Source organism: Sciurus carolinensis, chromosome 6 (assembly GCF_902686445.1).
Source record: "Sciurus carolinensis chromosome 6, mSciCar1.2, whole genome shotgun sequence".
In the NCBI taxonomy this organism is placed as follows: Eukaryota; Metazoa; Chordata; class Mammalia; order Rodentia; family Sciuridae; genus Sciurus; species Sciurus carolinensis.
This window is the reverse complement of record NC_062218.1, coordinates 13,267,004-13,290,164: the sequence shown is the minus strand read 5'-3', so window position 1 is coordinate 13,290,164 and position 23,161 is coordinate 13,267,004.

Sequence of the window (23,161 nt, the reverse complement as noted above, 5' to 3'; positions counted from 1 at the left end):
TGCTGAAACCACGTGCTTCTTTCCTGACTCCCTGTCTGCTCCACGCTTCTGGCCTTTCCTTGCTTTTCCTCATCTTCAGCTGTCGGAACCCTTGGGACTCTTTGCGGTCCCTTGGCTCCCCGCTCTTCCTCTCTTATTAAGAAACCTCCTCACTCACCACGACTTCAAGCACTAGCTCAGCTGAAGCCGCCCCACTTTACCACCACCCAGCATCACATGTGCAGAGGCCAGTGTGGCCTTCCACTCCTCTGGTGCCACAGGTCCTAAACTGTAGGCTGGTTTTCTCTGTAAGTCTGTGCCTCTTCAGAGCTTCCTCATCTACCCAGTAGCTTCAGCTGGTTGGCAGGGAGCTCATCTAGACTCTCCATTACTCTCCGCGTCCAGGAAGTCTTCTTAATTCTTCTTCCAAGACTGTCTTGGATATTCCAGTTCAAGCCAGCTCCTCCTGCCTTCTAACCCACATAGCTCTTCACTCTCTTGCACCCCTAACATTCCTATATCATGGATATCTCCCCATGATATCGCTTAATTCATCGTTTGATCCAGAGGAGAAACCAAGCCCAGGAGCTAGTGGGCTGGGGTGGGGAACTTCTGCCCACTTCTGGAGCCCAGCTAATCCCCTTCAGAGGACCGGGCTGTTTGGAGGCAGGAGTGCAAAAGAGGAAGAGGGTCTGCTCGGAAGTCCAGACCAGGGTGTGGGACAAGAGGGCTGTGGTGGTGAGACCCCTTCCTGAGACCAGAGGGCTCCATTAGCAGCTGAGCCTGGGGTGGGAGCAGAGTCATCATAAATCAAAGGAATGAAGTCATAAAATAAGCAGAACTCATCACCAAAAAATGTACGACTCAGGTGAGGGTGCGGACTCCTCCATCAGCTTCTCAGGAAGAGAAACGGCAGAGACATCAAGGAGGAGAGGCAGGGGAGGCCCCAGCCACGTGCTCATAACCACCCTCCCACGTGGCGTCGAGGTGAACAGCCCCGAGCCACTGAGCCCTGGCTGCACCCACCCCGTGGAGGGGTGACTGTCAGGAACAGAGGAAAGGCCAGAGGAGAGAAGGGCACAGAGTGGGGACATGGTTCAGCAAGGGCTTATCTGACAGTCAAGCAGGTGCTGGTGCTGGGTTCCAGTCACCCCTCTCTGCAGTTCCCTCCCTACACTCAGCCCCGGGTCCGTTTGGGGAGGAGGTGGTGCCCACTTTTGAGGAAAGGAATAAATACATACATGGCAGTTTATGAAAGGGAAAGTCCAGCTCTGGAGAAAAAGGAAGAACAGTGACCCCAACCAGTTGCAGCCCAGAGCAGCCCTACTACTTGTGGCCCCTTCATCCAGCACTCAAGCCCCTGCAGCTGCCCCTGTGGTTGACCCAAGGGGGTGGGTGAGGGGTGAAGAGCCCAAGTGGGCCTAGCCCAGGGCACGCAAGGGCGCGCCACCACCCTGCCCAAGAGCTGAGCCAGGCCACCCTCGCGGCAGACCCCATGATCCCGTCGGGGCTGGCAGGGAGGGAATGTGGCAGGGGCCGTGGGAGGCAGTCTTTTTACTTTTTAATAGTAATTTCTAGATGGCATATTTGGTGCAACACAGTACCAAGGGGAAGCTCCGCACCTCGCACCTCTTCCTAGGGAGACAGAAATCATAAGAAAGAAAGCGAGAAAAAGAAAATTCAGAAGCAGAAGGGGGAAAACAAAGACAAAAAAGAAGATGTATTTTTAAAGTTAAGAAGATAAAAGAATAAAGAGAAAAAGAGGAAAAACATAAAGAAAAAGTCTGAGAAATAAAATGCAAAGAGTAAAGAAGAAATAAGAAAAGAGAAGAGAAAAGAATAAAGACAGTGAGAGAAATAAAAGAATAAAGACAAAGAGGACAAAATTAGAGGAAAAAAGGGAGAAGAAATATAAGACAATTAGAAAAAAAGTCCTGTGATGTCAATGTGAGTATTCAAAGGAAGAAACAAGTAAACTTGGGTCACCTCCCACAGGGGACTGACAAGCAGCTTGCTGAGCTAGAAGGATGTCAACCCAGGCAGTGATTGTGCAATGCCCCCAGTAGCCAGGTAGGAAATGTCATGGGGTGGATATGAAGTGTCCCCTAAAATCTCGTGTGTGAGACAAGCAGGAATATGCAGAGGTAGACGGGTTAGGTTATGAGAACTGTAACCTCACAGGTGGATTAATCCATTTGATGGATTAATCATTTACACAGATTAATGGATAGTAACTATAGGCAGGCATGGCTAGAGGAGTCAGGTGGCTGGGGTGCGCTCTGTGGGATTGTATGACCCCTGACCCTGGCATTCAAACTCTCTCCTGGTCGCCCTGTCCTGAGCTTTTTTCCTCTGCCACGCCCTTCTGCTTGATGCTCTGCTTCATCTTGGTCTAGAGCAATTGAGCCAACCGACCATGGACTGAACCTCTGAAACCATGGGCCAAACTAAAAGCTTCCTCCTCTAAGTTGCTCTTGTCAGGTCTTTTAGTCACAGAGACAAAAAGTTGACTAAAACAGGATTGCTCCTTACGAGGCCAAATCAAAGAATCGATCAGTTAGGACTAGGCATGATCAAATCAACTTTTGTTCACAACTGTATTTATGTTCACTTTTTTGGCCTCAAGAACCTTTTACTTTTATAATGCATCAACTATCTCAAAGAGCATTTTTTAAAAATTATTTATTTATTTTTGAATTTTTTACAGACTGCATTTTGATTCATTGTACACAAATGGGGTACATCATTTCATTTCTATGGTTGTACTTGATGTAGATTCATACCATTTGTGTCATCATACATAAAATGTAAAATCAGCAGCATTTATCTTAGCAAAAATTAAAATTTGTAGGATGCTTTAGTGACTTTTATTTGTCTTTTGAAAACCTGCAACATTTGGCTTTAAAAGAGCTTATGTTTACACTTAAATCAAAAATTACTTTTTCCTTATTAAATTCTAAATGATCTCAAAATGATGCTGAAGCTTAACTTGCACTAGATTGCTACACACGTGTGTGCTCACACACACACACACACACACACACACACACACACACAAAATGTTGCACCAAACTCGAGAAGATACATTGTTAACATTTATAAAACTGAGTAGAAGATAGCTTTTGGCATATCTTCATTTCTTTTCAGTTTTCCCCAGAGTCTTTGGAGTACATACTTCCCTTCCATGGGTCAGAGCACTCTGATTTTTCAGTTAGAACTGGAGGCTGCAGCTGTGGGTTGAGATTGCAAACCTTCTCATCTCCTTTTCTAAAACCAGCAACCTGTCCACAATCACATCGGAATTTAGATGAGGAACGATTTTATTCACACAGGACATTGTAATGGTGGAGGGACACTGTGGCAAGATAGAGGGTATCCTACCATGAAATCTTGGAGTTTCCCAAAGGTGCTGTGGAAGGACCTGCCATTAATAAGGAAGGTTAGCAAAGTTGGAAAGGATCTGGTGCGGGCAGGTGGGATGAGCACAGAGAGGAACTGGACGTTGCATTGAAAGTGTCTCCTTTGCGGCCTGCTGATTCTCAGGAGAAGTGTTAAGAGGGGGGTCCCTCTGCATTCTAACGCTCGCTTTAACTAAGGTAGGAGTCTTCCCAAAGAGTGGCCCACAGAGCCTAAAATATTTCTTATTTGTCCCTTTTCAGAATACGCTTGGGGATCCCTCTTCCAGAAGACACTAAGTTCACTGAACACATCTCTGAGATACAGCTACAAGCACGATTACCAGAATATGTATGTGTATACACACAGAGGTAAGAAAAGAAAGAAATTCTGTCAATTGGAACAATATGAAGGATATTATGGTAAGTGAAACAAGCCAGGCACAGAAAGACAAATATTGCATGATTTTACTTATATGTAGAATTAAAAACAACAACAAAGCCAAAGTCCTAGAATTACAGAGTAGAATAATGACCTCCAGAGACTGGGGCAGGGACAGGGAGATGTTGGTCAAGGGTAAGTCTCAGCTGGACAGGAAGAATGAGTGTCAGTGACCTCTGATAGCACATGGTGACTGTAGTGAATAATAACATATTATATATTGTCAAATTGCCAAGAGTAAGTTTTAAATGTTGTCACCACAGAAAATGATAAGTAGGTGAGGTGACAGATATGATAATCAGTTTGATTTGGTCATTCCATAACATATCCCTAGAGCAGAAGTATCGCACTGTACCCTGTAAATAAATAGAGTTGCTATTTGTCAATTACAAACTTTAAAACCGTGATACTACCTTTCTTAACATATATGGGGACTGTTTCAGTCAGCTCTGTTGCCATTGTGACAAAAGACCCGAAAAGCACCATTTTAGGGGAGGAAGAGTTTATTTGGCACACAGAGTTTCAGAGGTCTCAGTCCCCTGATGCCCAACTCCATTGCTCTGTGCTGGAGGAAGGCAGCGCATCAGAACGCAAGGGCGTGATGGAGGAGAGCTGCTCAGGACATGAGCATCAGGAAGCAGAGAGAGACTAAGCTCGGCTCACCAGGGACAAAGTATGTACCCCAAAGGTAAACCCCAAATGAGCCACCTCCTCCAGCCACACCCTACCAGCCCAGTTATCCCCCAGCTAATCCCTATGCCTGAATGGATTAAGGATCTCATAAGTCAATCATTTCACCTCTAAACCTCCTTTCAGTGTCTCACACCTGAGCTTTTGGGGGACACCTAATATCTCTACCGTAACAGGGACATTTTATGTACTTGGCCTGCAACGAAAAGCCAAGTCTCTCTCAGCTTAATTCTCTCTGAACTCGGAACCATGGGGTTACTGCCAGAGACATTCTATGAATTGCTTTAACCCTTTGCATGTCACACACAGCCCTATCATAGACAGGAAAGAGAAGAAAAATCACTGGGTACCTGAAACCTGAAATATCATCACCTCACTGTTTGGGAACAGCACCAAAAATGGCTTACGGAGGGAAAAAAAAAAAGTGAGACATTCCCTATTGAGATTGTAAAATTATTCCCCATTGACAGCCGATTATACATTAAAACAACATAAATATGGTTCTGCTGAATGTCACAGACTTGAAGCAAAATAACACAGAACACATACTGCTTTATAACAACTCTAGTGTTTTCTTCTGGACTTCCTCAGTCTCAGCTCTCTCCACCCTAAAATGAACCCTCCAAAAATGGAGAAAACATTGCAGAAGCTGCTGTACTGTTGTTAGCAAAATGCCACCTTCATCTGGAATGTGTTACTTGGTATCCACTTTTAAATATGAAAAAGTGTCTTCTTTGTTCTTTGGATGACTGTTGGATGCCTGGCAGTTGCCCGCATTGTTTACATTCGGTAATTCTTACAACACCCTTGCTAGATAGAACCCAGAGGATCCGGCACTAGCAGAAGCAGGGAAAAAACAAACTAGTTTTGAGGTACCCAATCCAGTGAACTTTAACTTAAGGCATCTAATCCCTCTAGGTTCATCCAGTTGTTATTTGAAGTGTTAATGATGTTGATAACTCAAACCCATTGACTACTGATCACATTTGAAGCCAACATAAATATGGTTTGCAGACATTTTGAGTCAGTGAACTGTTCCTCAAATTCCAACTCAGGTACCAGCTGCATATGCAACCCTCATAGAAATGACAGGATACGATATGTCTCTTGTTCTTTTTTCATAATGAAAAACCACCAAGGTAGCAAATGTATATAGTAATGCACCCATATACAGTAAATGACACCACTGTATTCTCGGCCCCAGCTCTCCTGCTATGTGCAGGAGCTAAGGAATTGCAAAATTAAAAGGAGCACATGAGGCATTTGATTTTTTTTTGGGGGGTGGCATTAATAAACCTTTTATGCTTTAACAACAGAATATATGTTATTTTCAATTCCACATTAAAACAGTCACCAAGACAGACCATATTCTGCACCATAAGAATATTAATTTAAGCAAAGATTAAAAGTATACAAAGTTTAGTTTTTGGTGACAATGAATTTACACTTATTACAAGGTTTGGTTCTTTTTGTTTTCCAAGTCACTCTGCATCAACTAAACAATGAAAAGTTCTGGATCCCTGGGATCTCCGTCAAGTCTTTGAGTGAAAACAGTGAAAACAGACTCTATGATGGTAAGCTCTTCATTTCAAAGAGCACTTGACATTGTGGAGTCGGAGGTCTTTGTTCAAGCTACCACTGCTGCAGAAGCAGAGAGCCGCAGTGGCCCCGAGACCCTCCAAGTCCTCTCATTTTTCTTTCCTCCTTTTGTTCATCACATGGATACTTGTGCTGGAGTAAATTGGGCTATGAGAAAAGAAGAGAAGACAGTAAAAGAGACAGGCCTAGAAATTGCCAAACAAACCGCCATTGGTGTGGTATCATTTGGAGGCATTCTGTCTGCTCGTGCCTCCTGTAGGTGCTGTGGGGCTCTGACTTTATTACTCCCTGCTAAAGTTATGGTGTGGCGTAAAGGGGAAGATTCTTTACTCCTGTCCTTCGGAACCATCCACAGAATGGCAAACACCAGGATCAGTCTCCTACCTACCTGTTGAGAATTTCACTGTTCAGTGGATGTTGTAGGAGTCCATGACCATCAGCTTTCCATTTGTACTGATTATTGGTCCATCATCCATTAAATATCATTAGGACCAGTCTTGTCTCCTTTTCCAGAAAAGATTATGGAATCAAAGAATTTCAGGCTTGGGTGAGTTTCAAGATCACAGTTCAACCCCTGAACTTTGAAGATGAAGAATCTGAGATCAAGAGATGAATGATTACATTGAGGATATCAGGGCCAAGAGTGCTTTCACTTGTGTGTGTGTGTGTGTGTGTGTGTGTGTGTGTGTGTGTGTATTCAATCTATTTTCATCAGCAAGGAAGATACCACCCCTTGGTGGTATCTGGGAAGCACCACCCCTTGGGAGCTGTGGGGGCGGGGAAAGGTGTCCAGAAATCACAGATGCCGAGGTGACATTCAAAAAATTAACGATTGGTGTGGGGAAGGTACTGGCCAGGCAGAGCAAACACCGGCCACATAGCTGATGTTGGTGCTGAATGTCTCCTGTGCTGGGCACTGAGTTTTACCTGCTAATAATGGAGACGTGGTGGGAATGAGGGAGAGGATGAAGTAGCTAGAAATGGGCCTTGGAAAACATGAGGCAGAAGCCATGTGAACCATCCAACAAGAAAGTTTTTTTTTTTTTATTTTGATGGTGAGATGCCAGAGATTGAACTCAGGGACACTTGGCCACTGAGCCACGTCCTCTGCCCTATTTTGTATTTTATTTAGAGACAGGGTCTCACTGAGTTGCTTAGTGCCTCGCTTTTGCCAAGACTGACTTTAAACTCATGAACCTCCTGTCTCAGCCTCTCGAGCCCCTGTGATTACCCAGCAAGGCATGGTTTGCCAGTCCAGTTTGAAAAGGCAGATGCAGAGTGAGTGACCTATCACTAGAGGAACACACTTGGACATCCCATTTGTGTTCTAAAAAACCAAGAGCAAACTCCACAGTGCCTCGGGAGATTGCCAGGGAAAGCAAAGGGAAGAGACTGTAGGCTTGCTGTTGGTGATGATTCTGATATGCCTTGTTCCACTTTGCATGTCAGGACCTGACTGTGTAGGTGAATTGGTGGGGAGGGGCTACTACAGGGTACTGCATTGAGCTTACAGAAAAGAGGACCCAGTATCTACCATGGGCTCTGCTTCCATCCGAAGGTGAGCAGTGTCCATCCTTATTGCAAGAGATCAAATGTCCCAACTCCTCTGCCCAACATAAGAGTTGACCCTCAACTTACCAATAATTCAACTTACAATTTTTCATCTTTATGATGATGTGAAAGCAATTGTGCATTTGGTGAAACCGAATTTCACATTTTAAAATCTTTTCTCCAGCTAATTTTGTACAGTATTATACTCTCTTGAGATGCTGTGGGCTAGTGTTAGGTTTTGAGCATCTTCAAGTTTGACTAGATGACACCATGATGTTTGGTAAGTTCAATGTATTAAATGCATTTTCAATTTACAATGTTTTCAACTTACAGTGGATTTCTTGGAGCATTAACCCATCCCAAGTCAAAGATCATCTCTAGAAGATACCACTCATCATCATAGAACTGAAGGAGCTTCCAGTAATCTTCTTCATAATTAAAATAGATGGTTAGACTAGAGATAAGACAGAATATGGCCTCAAGACACTCAGAAGTCCCAGAACACACCTGAACAATGCACAGGAAGGGTAGTGTTATGGCTCTGCTGCTAGAACTTGCAGGTAGAAGGTCTTAGATGTGTTGTCCTCTGCATGAACTGAGGCAGATCCATTGACCTTGAGGGCAGTACTTTTTCAAAGTGACATGATAGAAATACATGTATTTGTCACTTGACTTCCAGTACTGTGTCCTCAGACCTGCAAGATGAGCATAGTATATCATACTACAACATCCTGTGAAGTAAGAAAAAGAACTTGACATTCCATGATTAGAAAACTTAAGAAACCTGACATTAATAAATGCTGGTTCCAAGAATCTTCCATCTACATAGTCATGTCTTCCTTCCTAATGACTCCAAAACTTCTTGAGGACAGTGCTGAGCTCAGCATGTAGGTTTTGGTCATTTGTTAATGTATCTACCTTCCACTTATCAGGATCTAACTAGGGACTCAGGAATACAAAGATACTGTGACAGGTTCTCTTTCTATTTCTAAGCTGTAGGTCAGCAGATTCCAAGCATGAATATCCTGTGGGACGACAAATGCTCTTTAAACTTTAAAGCAATTTTAAAATGTCATTACATTACCAAGATTTTAAAGACCCAGATCTGGAGAAACCAAGATTAATTAAATCAGACACAGACTATTATTATTAAATAACCTGTATATTGGCCCATTGTTCTGAAGGCAAATTTAGAAACCTCAATTCTTCCTGTTCATAGGATGAGTTATTTCCTAAAGGTACCTTGGTCCCTAGTAGAGAGTCGAGTGATGGCCCTCCAAAAAATAGGTCCATGTCCTATCCTCTGGAATCTGTAAATGTGACTTTATTTAGAAAACCAGTTCTTTGCAGATGCAATGAACTTATGATCTCAAGATGAAATCATTTTGCATTATCTGGAAAAGCCCTATATCTGATGACAAGTGTCCTTATAAGAGATAGAAGAAACAAGACAGGGCAGGCAGTCATGTGCAGGCAGAGGCAGAGATTGGAGTGATGGAATTACAAGCCAATGAATTTCCAGCAGTCACTAGCAAGAAGCAAGGAAGTTTTCTGCCCTTGAATTTCTGGAGAGAATGAAATACACTTCTGCCTACCATAACTGGGAAGAGCAAATTTCTGTTGCCATAGACCACCAAGTTTCTGGGAATTTGCAGCAGCCCTAGAAAATTAATATGATCACCTCTAAATGGACTCCTGTGGGTGTTCTCACCTATTCTCCATTTACCACCATGTGGTGGTGGTCATATTGGTCCATATTACCTAATATTAATGGTGGTTGAAATATGTAGTCAACCAAACTACACTTGGAAACAAATCGTTTCCATATTAGATGACTGTATCATGGATCAGCAGGTCCTTCCAATCTTTATAAACTCCCAGTGAGAAGCTGAGAGGACCTATGGTAGTGAGTACATATATGAACGTAGACATTATCAAGTACATAAAACAATATCAGAACACCAGCATCTGACCACTGTTCCTGACTTTTCAGGCTCTGGGAGGATTGGAACTCAGGCTGGAAGCACCATCTGGGTAGCATGTAGCAGAAAAAGATCTTGCCCCCAGAAAGAAACTACTTACTCTTGATAAAGGAAATACTGTCACCAACTTCAGTGCTTGTTCCTGTTTCTAGCTTGGGATTAGTTGGGATCATTAAAGTCGCATTTTATTAGAAGCCTATCCTAAGACACACAAGAAAACTCAGGTCGTACCCAGTCACCAGTTCTGTGGCAGTGCCCGGCAGATGGTAGACACTCCCATGAAAGCTGTGGTAAACTAACATTGATTGCATTTATATCCCAATGTTTTTTTAAGAATATCTTCCACATACACACTTCACATACTCCTCCTCTGCTGTGTGAGGGCATTGGGCTATTTCTCTTCTAGATCAAAAGATCTAAGACAAGCACAAAGTGCTAGTGGGACTTAGCAGAATGAATTATTCTTGCCTGGGGAGACTAAGAACTTCCCAGCTCACAGGGCATTGGTTTCTATTCTGTGGGGATGAATGGCTCTGCTGTGCAGTAAAGGTGTACATGTGCAGTGTATGCATCTGGTTTTGTAGGTCATACCTGGAAGGTGTGGGGCTGGGCCTCATAACCTGCCTCCCCCCATCCGCAGCACCCGCTAAAGTCCACTCCTCATAGAAGGGGCCAAAACACTTTGTGCTCAGGAAAGTCTTCCAGGTTATTCTGATCTTCTCATCTGGAGATGGTTCAAGGGCTTTGGCTGCCTGTCGGATCTGGTGGAGATGCAACAGGGAACAAGGAGAGGAACCAGTAAGTACAACCACATCGTGGTACATTTTCCTTTTATAAATGTTCTGTTTCTGTCATCGTTAGCAATGGAGGCTTTCCTTCTTGGTGGTTACCAACTAAGATGTAACTGCTTGACCTGGACTGCCACTTGGATCATTTGAGGTCTCCCCCAAGAACAGATCAGAATGCCCTGAATTTGTCAGCCTGGTTCCAACCCTCTTTTATTAAAGCTCAGCCTCCTATAGTGAATGTACCTCAACTCATCCATTCTATGGGACGCAGCCTCCTGTGTGTTTTGCTCTGTTTTTAGCTTCTTTTTTATTTATTTATTTATTTTTATTTTTACAGACTGCATTTTGATTCATTGTACACAAATGGGGTACATCATTTCGTTTCTATGGTTGTACACGATGTAGATTCACACCAGTCATGTAATCATACATGTACATGTACATGTTTTTAGCTTCTTGAGCCAGTATGCTGAGCAATTAGATTTATCATTCTGTTAACTTGAGTCCTTCCAATGTCAGAAACCAAGGTTTTCCAGCCATGGTTGGAATCCACTGCTTTCAGTGTTTAGGGAGAACAGCGTCCTTTTTACATCTGCTTATTTTTATACTGGTATTTTAGTCCTGCATTTTGAAATAGTTTTGTCAGCCTCTGTAAAAAAAAAAAAAAGTTCAGATTTTCTTTTCCTTGCTCTCCCTCCGTCCGGCCCTTGTCTTTATCGGTCATTCTTGGATTTCACACCATCATATTTTTACTTTGGGATTTGTGTGTGTGTGTGTGTGTGTGTGTGTGTGTGTGTTTGCTTCATTCTTTTTCCTTGAGGGCTGCGATGCCTGTCTTTGATTCTGTAAAAACGTAGACATGGTGGTGACAATATGCACTAGGAATCTATTTTGTAGAGGAAACTGGCCTCTGGAGGGTGTGCAACGTCCACACACCACACGCTGGTCAGGGATTTCTTCCTGCTTGACATGCGAACGGCGGCTGACTTACACAGCAAACGCTGCATTGATAGGGGTGTGCCAAGCAAGGCTCCCAGAACACACGCGGCACTGCACTTTGGAAACAGGAAATGAGGAATGTCTGGTGAGGCCGTTAGGCTGTTCCACAGAAGGTCGATCCCCACACATGAAGGGAGCACAAAGTGACTTTGACCCAAATCTTGGCTTCTCTCAGTTTTAAAGTGGCCTCGGGTCCCAGAGGGAGACAGAAATGCATAGCCCCAGGAATCACGTGATGTTCACACAGGATGGCGTGATCAACTTAAAACAAGTCGAGGGGAAAAAAACCCAAATGAAAAATGAGCCATTTTTAAATTCTGAATACTCAATAAATATTAAATAAAAGAAGGCGTGAAAATGAACATCATTTTTTTCCAGGTTTACTAAGATATAACGAACAAATAAAAACTGTCTATGTTCAAGGTGTGCAATGTGAAGATTTGATATGCACATATATGGTAATTTGATTACCATAATCAAATTAAGGAAGACATCCATCACCTCACCTAGTACCATGGTATATGTATGCAGGCAAAGGACACTTAAAATATCTTTCATCAGTTGTTTTATTTTTTTTGGGGGGGGTTGTTTTTGTTTTAATTTTTTGGTACTGGGGATTGAACCCAGGGGCACTTAACCACTTAGCCACATCCCCAGCCCTTCCTCAGTATTGTTATCATTTTAGAGACATTTTAAACAACTCACTAAGTTGTTTAGGAGCTCACTAAGTTGCTGAGGCTGGCTTTGAACTCACAATCAGCCTCCTGAGTCACCGGGATTACAGGCATGCACCACCGTGCTTGGCTCTTTCATCGGGTTTCAGGTAAACAATATAGTGTTAACTATAGTCACCGTGCAGCACATTAGCTCCTCAGAACTGATTTATCTTATAACTGAAAGTTTGTGTGCCCTTTGACCACCATCTTTCCATTTCCACCACCTCAGCCCCGGAAACCCATGTTCCACTCTGTCCTTCTATGAGTCTGACTTTGCAGATACTCCATTTGTGAGAGCATGAGGCATCTGTCTTTCTATGCCCACCTTATTTCACTTGGCTTCATCCATGTTGTAGTGAATGACAGGATATTCTCCTTTTTATGGCTGAATAATATTCCTCTGCATGTACATGCATTTCTTCATCCATTCATCCATCGATTAAATTAACACGTTGTTTAAATATTACATTAAACACATTGTTTAACACATTGTTTAAATATCACATTAAAAAGTAAAATGTTTGCCAATGTTTCCTCATTTTTAGATGCGTTGGCAAATGTGCACTTAAAGCAAGCATAAGAGAAATCTTTCAAGCTACACTCTAGAATCTAAAAATTTGCACTATACAAATATAACTGATATGACCAAGACTCAGCATTATATTATAGCTGCCAAAGGGAAACCTAAATTCAAAACTTATTCATGAGTAATATGCAAGTTAGTAAAGACTAAAAATGAATCTAAAACTGATTCCCCATGACTTCTCCCAGAGCCCTTTCCAGAGGCTTTTCATTCCCCTCTTAGGGCAGCAGTGTCTGATCTGGTACCTGGAATCTCCACGGTGGAGATTCTAACTCTCTCTTCAAGGCAACAGACCCTCTTTTGCAGTCTCTTTGACTCCATTTCTGGCTTCTTCTTTAGCTCCAAAGAACCTGAATTTCTGCTTTGGTTTCCCTGATACAGTGAAAGACTTTGATAAACCAAGGAAGACCAGAGAGTGAGTTTAAATCTACCAAGGGGAGGTTTTAGCTGTGTCCAGTCAGTCTAGTGGGTTGGAACCTCTGTCTCCCTCCTTTCTTAATCAAAGCGAGAGTTACCTCCAGGCAACAGGCCCAATATTGCCAACCGAAAATGAGCAGCTTTGTCTCTGAGGGGAGCCCTCCTCCACTGTGGGGAATTGGCAGTAATGTCAACATTGAATTCTCTCAGAGGGCCCAGCAGGGGCGAGTTCAGTGTGGAGGTGACCGTTCTGTCTTACAAACAGGCTCTTATCACATATGGATATAGTAAAGCTGAAAACTTTTGGGCAGAATTGTTGTAAATTGGGGTCCTTCTGTACTGCTGAAGCTAATTGTTTGTTAAACCAAGACATTTCTGCTTGAGCTCATCTCATTGGATGCAGATTTGAGGTTCATGTCAGCTTTTCTGTCTTCAGTGGTGATCTCCTATGAACAGGTTACAAAATATTAACCATCTTCTTTAGCTGCAAAACAATCAAATGGGCATTCTTTTCCCCAAAACTCCCAGCAGTTATCTTAGGAATATTTATTTTCATGGCAGGATGGTGAGTTGCTAATGATGAAAGAACTTTCCAACTTCAGGAATGAACAGTGCTCAGAACAGCTAATTGCAGGCAAGTTGACTCCCAAGTTCCAGATAATAGTCCAAGCATTTCCTTCTGCTATAGGAAGCACGGGAAGGAGTTCGAGTCCCTAAATTTGCAGAACGGCCTTTCACTGAGACCAGTGGTGCAATGGTGGATGATCTGTACTCTAGCTTGTGAGAGCGACAACATTTTCTAAAATGCTGTAGAAACCAGCCTTGGAAAGGCTGTTGCTTTCTTTCTTATTCTTTAATACTTCCAACTTCCTCGGGAAACCTGATGACCTCCGGAACAACTTCTTGAAGCTTTGCACTCGTCCCTGTCATTCTCTTGTTCCACTCGTCACCACTCTTGCAGATTCCTGTTAGGATGGGTCGGCCAAGGTTCAAATGTCTTTTCTCCCAGGGTAGCTGTTCTATCGCTTGAAAACACCTTAGTTTCTGCTGCATCGCTGTTTCCTGCATAGATAACACGACCTTACCTATCTCCTGTCTCCCTGCATTAACGGTGTTTCCAATGGACATTTCAGGCTTAGGATGATGGTCTAAGAGTGTTAAAAATAATTCCCACACATTCTCTTTCATTATTATCTCATGGAAAGCGTTGATGGTCACAGGAAAATTAGTTTCAATGACTCTAATAAGCTGTTTTTTTGAAACCACTCTTTAGTTTCTCAGGACTTTGCATTATTTGCTCTCAACATCATCCAATGATATTTGAAAATCCATTCCACAGAGCCTTTATTTTTTTTTTCTTTTTTTTTTATTGTAAACAAATGGGATACATGTTGTTTCTCTGTACATGGAGTCAAGGCATACCATTTGTGTAATCATAAATTTACATAGGGTAATGTTGTTTGATTCATTCTGTTATTTTTTCCCTTTCCCCCACCCCACCCACCCCTCTTTTCCCTCTATACAGTCCTTCCTTCCTCCATTCTTGCCCCCCTCCCCAACCCTAACTCTAACCCTAACACTAACCCCTCCCACCCCCCATTATGTGTCATCATCCACTTATCAGAGAGATCATTTGTCCTTTGGTTTTTTGAGATTGGCTTATCTCACTTAGCATGATATTCTCCAATTTTATCCATTTGCCTACAAATGCCATAATTTTATTATTTTTTATAGCTCAGTAATATTCCATTATATATATACACCACAGTTTCTTCATCCATTCATCCTTTGAAGGGCATCTGGGTTGGTTCCACAATCTGGCTATTGTGAATTGAGCAGCTATGAACATTGATGTGGCTGTATCTCTGTAATATGCTGATTTTAAATCCTTTGGGTATAGGCCAAAGAGTGGGACAGCTGGGTCAAATGGTGGGTCCATTCCAAGTTTTCTAAGGAATCTCCACACTGCTTTCCAGAGTGACTGCACTAATTTGCAACCCCACCAGCAATGTATGAGTGTTCCTTTCTCCCCACATCCTCGCCAACATCTGTTGTTGCTCGTATTCTTGATAATCGCCATTCTAATTGGGGTGAGATGGAATCTTAGGGTGGTTTTGATTTACATTTCTCTTATTACTAGAGATGTTGAACATTTTTTCATATGTTTGTTGATTGCTTGTAGATCTTCTTCTGTGAAGTGTCTATTCATTTCCTTAGCCCATTTGTCGATTGGGTTATTTGCATTCTTGGTGTAGAGTTTTTTGAGTTCTTTATAGATTCTGGAGATTAGTGCTCTATCTGAAGTATAATTGGCAAAGATTTTCTCCCACTCTGTAGGCTCTCTCTTCACATTGCTGATAGTTTCCTTTGCTGAGAGAAAGCTTTTTAGTTTGAATCTATCCCAGTTATTGATTCTTGCTTTTATTTCTTGTGCTATGGGAGTCCTGTTAAGGAAGTCTGATCCTAAGCCAACATGTTGAAGCTCTGGACCTACTTTTTCTTCTATAATCTGCAGGGTCTCTGGTCTGATTCCGAGGTCCTTAATCCATTTTGAGTTGAGTTTTGTGTAGGGTGAGAGATATGGGTTTAGTTTCATTCTGTTGCATATGGATTTCCAATTCTCCCAGCACCATTTCCACATAGCCTTTAACTAGCCTATGATAGAAATACATACTGAATGAGAATTCCTAAATCCAGATCTTCTCCACTATCCCAGTCTCTAGCTCTGTACTACCAAAAATGGGCAAAATCTATCTTCCAGAAATCTCAAGGACAAGGAGCCGGTGGGTCATCTTGCACCTTTTCCACCTGGTGGTGCCCCCACACCACTCCTGGCTTGGTTAGGAGTTCTGCAGGGGTAACACAGGTGAAGGCTGGCAAGAATGATGAGCACACATTCAGCCAGAAAGGCAGATATGTTTTTGCAGAAATCTCTTATAATTTTATAAATGAATACTTTGGTGGCTTTCTCCCTTAACTTTAGACAGAGGAGGAAATAACTTCTCTCCAAAAACACTACATAAGGTGCTCGAATCATAGCTAATCTTTAATAACTCCCCTTCTCTGCTAACCTGCCCTAAGTATTTGATTTTTGTGTCTTTGATTGCATTTTAGCATGTGCTTTAGTGCAATTAAATATCTTAATCTTTATGGATTCTCAATTTGTGCTTGACCAAGACATTTACCACTTCCAAATTATAAAAGGATATTCTTATGATTTCTCCCTAACTTAAGTTTCTTAACGTAAATTTAGACATTAAATTCAAGTAGAATTTATTTTTCTGTGTGGTGTGAGATAGGGATTGAATCATATTTTCTCCAACATAATGTTCATAGACTTCGTGAATTCCTGACTCTTTTTTGAGAACCACAATTGCCACTAAAGTTGATGTGCTAATTTTTGCATTTTTAACATTGTATAGCATCTTCTATCAACTACGGAGGTATTGACATAATTGGAGGATAAGTGACTTCCAAAAGAAAGCAAAACAAAAAACATATTCCTCAGTATGTTAGTCAATACTTTGGGGTTATGAAGGGATCTTTGTTCTTGAGGTAATTTTCTAAATTCATCCTTGGTAAGGAGGGCACAGTACAATATCATCAGAAGTGATGAGCAAGTGCAACTTGCCAAGTAAAAAGTGCTCTGGCTAGCTCTGGGCAGCTCCAAACTCATTCAGTTTCTGTGAGGGAAAACCAATGCAGAGTTGCAAAATGTCCCCAATATTAAGAGCAAAGGAGACAGGCATAGTGCACCATGTATGCTCCTAACACTTTAAAATCCCTCTTCTTCAGTGACGTCCCCAGGGAGGGAATAATAAGGGGTTTTTAACCCCAGGCAATAAAACAAATTATATAGATAGAAACATATATTTTGGCAGAGAATAAACTTTATACTTTGTCAACGAAATTATGTTAGCATTCCAGCTACTGCATAATAAATAATCATCATTTCAAAGAACTCTCTTTCCATAAGGAGCTTTTTCTAGACATGAAGACAAAGCACTTATTTATAAGGCATTAAATGACTACACAAGAAGATAAATGCTATGACAGTGATGGATCATAAAGGCAGGGATTACAAAGAGCAGCTTCATAGGAAAGGGGAAAGTCTGAGCTCTAGAGGACTTGGATGCAGGGCAGGGGGAGGAAGCACCTTCTAGGACGGGCAGCCAAATTCACTGCTGTCGGTTTATTTGATTTTTCTCTTCAAAGGTCAAATGTGAAGTTAAAATACCATAATTTGCATTATTTTGTTGGTAAATGGAATGAGACAGACATCATTACCTTATGTACATGTATGATTACACAAATGGTGTGAATCTACATCATGCACAACCATAGAAACAAAAAGTTATACCCCAATCGTGTACAGTGAATCAAAATGCAGTCTGTAAAAATAAAAAAAAAATAAAAATATGCTTGAAAATTTTAAGCTTAATGTATCTTTTTCTAAGAATATTAGTATCTATGAAGATTTCTCTTTTTCTCTAACTTTGCTCTAAAGAATATTTGTTCTCCAAACAGAAGCTGTCTGATGGGTTATCAGTATGACTGATTCTCATATGCTCTATTTTTTAGCACCTTGTACAGCTTCGCAGAAAATGAAAATTATTTTGAAAGCACATAAACTATAACCAAAAGATACCTTTCTTAGAAATCTGAAACAGTTATGAACCATTCCAAAGAAGAGATCATCTCTAAACATACTATTCGACAGACAAGGCTATTGAGCATCAAGTATTAGGAAAAGCAGCTTAAAAAGAAAGCACTGGAGTCCAGACACGGAGGTGGATTTGCCTAAAAGGCAGCGGTAGAGACAACAGCCAAGAAAGTTCCATGTTTATTCACCATACATAATAGCGCTTCCCATGGGCCCCAGAGTGGCTCCCATACCTCCAGGGGCTGAGCTCCTTCCGGTTTTGAATTGCGTGCGTTCTTTGCTCTCAGTATCTAAGTGACTTCCTACCTCAGTAATGCATCCTTCTCTCACTTTCAGAGTTCCTGGCAACTCGCTGAACCCTTTGCCACATCCTGGCTTTTATACCCTCCTTTCCTCCACCCCACGCCCCAGCCAGGCACCTCCCCACCTCCCCTTTGTCTCCTTGGACTCCCTCTCCCTGCATGCCAATTCTAATTCTTGGAACCGCTTTACAGTACATGCACAACGCTCCTCACCCCCAGCTCCCTTTAGAGAGTCTCTTGGGAAGAAAGTCCCCTGCACAGCCTTGCAGGCCAACAGCTTGTGCTGTGCCCCGCCCCCAGTTCTGTACTGGTGCCTGCCATTAGGCTGAATTGATCAGGGAGGCATGAATAATTCTTTTCCTCGGGTGCCCTGCGAACACTTGAGGTGCCGTGTAATTCATGCAAAATCACCATGAGGGAATTCTCTCTCCTGAGCGGTTTTGTCCTGTACCCCTGGGGACATGTCAGTTTCAAGAATGCTCCAGCACCTCACAATTCTCCCTTTGGAAATACCTGCTTTATTGACTTTTGGAAACCCAGCAGTCTCTTACTGTTTTCCCTCTAGCGAAATACCCAGGCACAGAGGTTAATGGTGGAAGCTTAGAGTTGATTTCATAGGGCTTGTCCCCAAGATGTATGCACAAGTTACAGTCTGTGGGCATTCGTGAGACAATTGCAGGCCTGGGCCTTTATTTCAAGATTTAAATCTTTTGTAAGGTCTGGCCTGCTGAGCTTGGGTTTTTAAATTCTCCCCTCCAACCAAATTGAATCTGCCCTGTGTTGGCAATTATCACAGTAGCTCTTACCCTTGTCAGAAAGGTTCCAGGGAAAATAAAATGTATAGTAGACATCTTCAGTGTATCAACTAAGAGTGTAGACCATTCATGTTTTTCTTACTCAGAATGAGTGAATAGAAACATCAAAAATGCCTATTCTAGTCCCTAATGCAGAATGTTTTCAGTTTAAAGCTATCCAAAAATACATTGTGATCTTGCGGTGTTTTTTTTTCTTTCTGTAAGCCTGAAAATGTTTTATAAATGAATTCTAAATCACTAAATGATGAATGAAGTGTTCCTGTGCTCTGTTCAGCCTTTCTTTCCTTCTGGACAGACACCAGTCACCCTGAACAAAAGGGCCCAGTCAGCAGGGAGTAGGGAGAAGTGAGAGTAGTTATGTGTCGAGTGGTCTCCAGCTCTTCCTTACTTTTGTTCACTCTCTCAGGTGTTTTTTCTTTTGGTGTTGTTGTTGTTATTGCTGTAACAAAGTTCTTAAGATTGGGTGATTTATAAACCTTGGAGGTTTCTTGGGCCTGTGACTCTGGATGGCACAGTGCCAGCCTGAGCTGAGGGGCTTCTTGCTGTAATACCCTGGCAGAGTGTATTACAGGGAGGCTGAGTGAGCAGGCTAGTTCGGCACTCTGCCTTTTAGAGTGATGCTAATGACATCAGCTTATCCAATCCTAATTACCTCCCAAAGGCTCCACCTCCAAATGCCATCAACTTAGGACTTCGGGGATTCAGTTTCCAACACACGAATTCTGGGGACTCCACCAACCAAGGCGGTCCACCTTCTTTCAAGAGCCCCTGTTCCTCTGAAGCTCGGAACATCTAGTTATTAGTCACACTCCAATGATCCTTCATCACTGTTGTCTACTGACTCCCGGCCAAGTCTATTTGTGCATTGATACTTAGCACCTGACCCCCCATCCTTCTCTTCTGTTATAGTTTAGATATGAGGTGTCTCCCAAAAGCTTATGTGTGAGACAATGCAAGAATGTTCAGCAGTGAAATGATTAGGGTATGAGAGCTGTAACCTCATTGGTGGATTAATCCACTAATATGGATTAACTGAGTAGTAACTGTAAGCAGGTGGAGTGTGGCTGGACAAAGTAGGCCATTGGTAGTTTATACTTTGTTTATTCTTTGGTGAGTGGAGCTCTCTCTGCCTCCTGGCTGCTGCATCCCAAGCTGCTGTTCTTCAATATGTCCTTCTGCCATGATGTTCTCCTCACTTCAGGCCTACAGCTATAGAGTCAGCCAATCATGGATTAAACTTCTGAGCCAAAATAAACTTTTCTTCCTCTCTGTTGTTCTTGTCAGTTCTTTAGGTCCAGCAATGAAAAAGCTGACTAAAACACTACCTCTCTTTTTAATCCTGATCAGTGATGCCAGTTGGAAAGTACATCTAGAACCTCAGACTGTCTTCTTAATTCCAATAAGCACTCAGTGTACCATCTGTCACTTACGTGCTAGGTCTGGACATCGTCAAATAGAATATGTGCTCCAGTCCATAAATATTCAGCATACCTCTCATCTTAAAAATAAAATCCCTCCCTGGATCCTCTAATTATCACTGAGACTCTACCTTGCAGCCAAACAATTTTTTAATAACATTCTGTATTTGCTAGTCCCTTCCATTACTTGTTTTCACCCCAAACTCCTTGCAATATGGCATCCACTTCTCTGCCAAAGGTATTCCCACTGGTGCCATCCAATGGCCAAATTCATGATACTAGTTACCTTTTGTTTTGAAACTATTCTAAAACACTTTAAATTGCAGTCCTTTCCCCTTCTCTGTACCTGACAGAACATTCCTCCATCTCTCCTTGCCTCCTTCATAGAGTCCTTTTAAATGTTGATTATCTCAGGGTTCCTTCCATTTTTCCTGTGGTGCTTATTTGGAATGACCTTCTCTGATGCCAGCATTTAGTTAATATGCTTATATGCAAATCTCTTTCAAATCTACATCTTAACTTCTTCTTCAAATTTCAGACTCATCATTACTATAATTATCTTCTTTATATCTCCATCCATTGGTCCCACCAAGACGTCATTCTCATGAGAAGTCTCAACATAGTCAAATGGAACTCATCACCTTCCTTAAAAATGTGCCCCACACTCCTCCAGGTTTGAATGGGTTGGTGGTCACAGTCAGTGACAAAACTAAAATGATAAAAGATTATTTCCACTTCTCCCTCTTGTTCAACCCTTACCTCCAAGAAACCTTTACTCATATTTGTCTCTTATGACTGTCTTATGCATAGTATATGCTCAATACAACTTAAAGATACTAAAAACAAATTTCCAAACTAGAATTGTAATGAAAACAAGATCAATGTGGACTGCCTAAACCTTAACATGCAACATGATTACTGGTTAATTTAATCTTAAATCTATCAATGACAAATAGCAAGCAGTAAAGGTGATGCTGTGTTAATTAGCTTTTCATTACTGTGATCAAAATACCTGACAAGAGCAACTTAGAGGAGGGAAAGTTTATTTTGGCTCATGGTTTCAGAGGGTCAGTTCATGCTCAGACTGAGTCTATCACTTGGGGCCCAAAGTGAGGCAGCATGTCATGCTGGAAACTCTTGGTGAAGGAAAGCTGCTCACCTCACGGCAACCAGGAAGCAGAGAGAGAGAGAGGGAGGTGGGAAAGGGGTCACGGGAAAGAACAACCCTTCCAGGGTATCCCAGTGACTCACCTTTTCCAGGCACACCCAACCTGCCTACAGTTACTACCCACTCCACTCAAAGGAGGATGGACAGATTAGGTTACAGCTCTCACAATCCAACCATTTTACTTCTGAATATTCTTGCATTAACACAGGAGCATTTGGGGGACACCTCATATCCATTCTACAACAGATGCTAATATTGTCTTAGGTCCTTCCTCTTTAGGGAAGCAGTGAAACATTAAGAGGATTGCTTTCTTCCAGTTTGTGCTTTCTGCAAAATGCCTCTTTTGTTTTATTTTCTGAAACTGACTTCAGACTATCTGTGCTGTATTGTGTTAGCTTTGTACTTTTTTCTCTATTCCATAAACTCTTTGCCAATCCGTGGTGGTGGCAAAGGGGGATTTTTATATCCTGCATGGTTTTCTCCCTGGAAAACTTTTAAGCTGAGTATGGTTGTTTGTGAACTTAAAAAGGCTTATTCAGGAAGAATAAAGAGTGGCAGGGCTCAGAGGTCAGGGAAGGTGAACTGCAATGGAACCGTCAACCAGCGCAATAGCTTTCCCCACCAACAGGCAGACACTGTGGGCAAAGCAGGGAGAGAGGAGAAGGCATATTTTATCAAGAACTGAAGGTGGACAAGGCAGTGGAGGGTAACACTTAAGAACTGGAAATTTTTAAAGTACAGATTAGCAAAGCAATGGGGACATTGATAGCTAACACATCATAGAGACTCTCTTGCCAACTTCCTTAGAGGATTCCAGCAAAGAAGCTGGGGTCCAGTAAGGTTCTCAAGACTCGAATTCCTTAGCAAACTAGGGTGCTCTGGTCACTGAATTGCCAAAATGGGCTCAATACTATATGAGTGTGAAAAAGAAGACATTCCTCAAAGATGCGCTAAACCCCCAACTGCATTTGAATTGTGACAAGGTGGTGGCATAGTGACAAACACAAATCTGTATTTTCATACGGCGTTCCTCCACAGAGAATGGCAAATTCCAAACTCCCAAATAAGTTTCCCCAACACATGGGTCTTGTTAGAGGCCCTCCACTTTCCTTGGCAGAGAGGCAAGTTGCATTTGAATACTAACACGAGCTGCTTTCCATAATGTATGCTAAGTGGGCTTCGCCCATGTGTTGGAATGACATCAGCCATCCCCAAACCAGGCTGCAGAGACTCAGAGTCCTCACACGGCAGGAAGATGAAAAGAGTGCGACTCTTATATGTGAGGAAAAAGTGGATAGACTCATCCACTCCAGCTAATAGATGAGTTGTGTATTTGCTTCAAACTGAGTAGTCTTAAAGAATCTCTGATCTTAGCTAGGATGTTTACCTGTACATTATTCTCAATAGATATGAAGAGAAAGTGCATGGAAATATGTCAGATAGTTTCCATAGTCATACTATGATTAAACCCTTCTACTTTCTGGATCTACTAAAGTGTGCACCACACACAAAATGGACTTAGTGAAACACTTTCCTTTTCTGCTCTTGCCAGGCATAAAAACTTCTTCACAGAATCCAAATCTTCCAACTAATAATTAAAGGCATGCTTTATTAAAAAGTATGGAACAAGATGGTGGCATCTCACATTGATTTT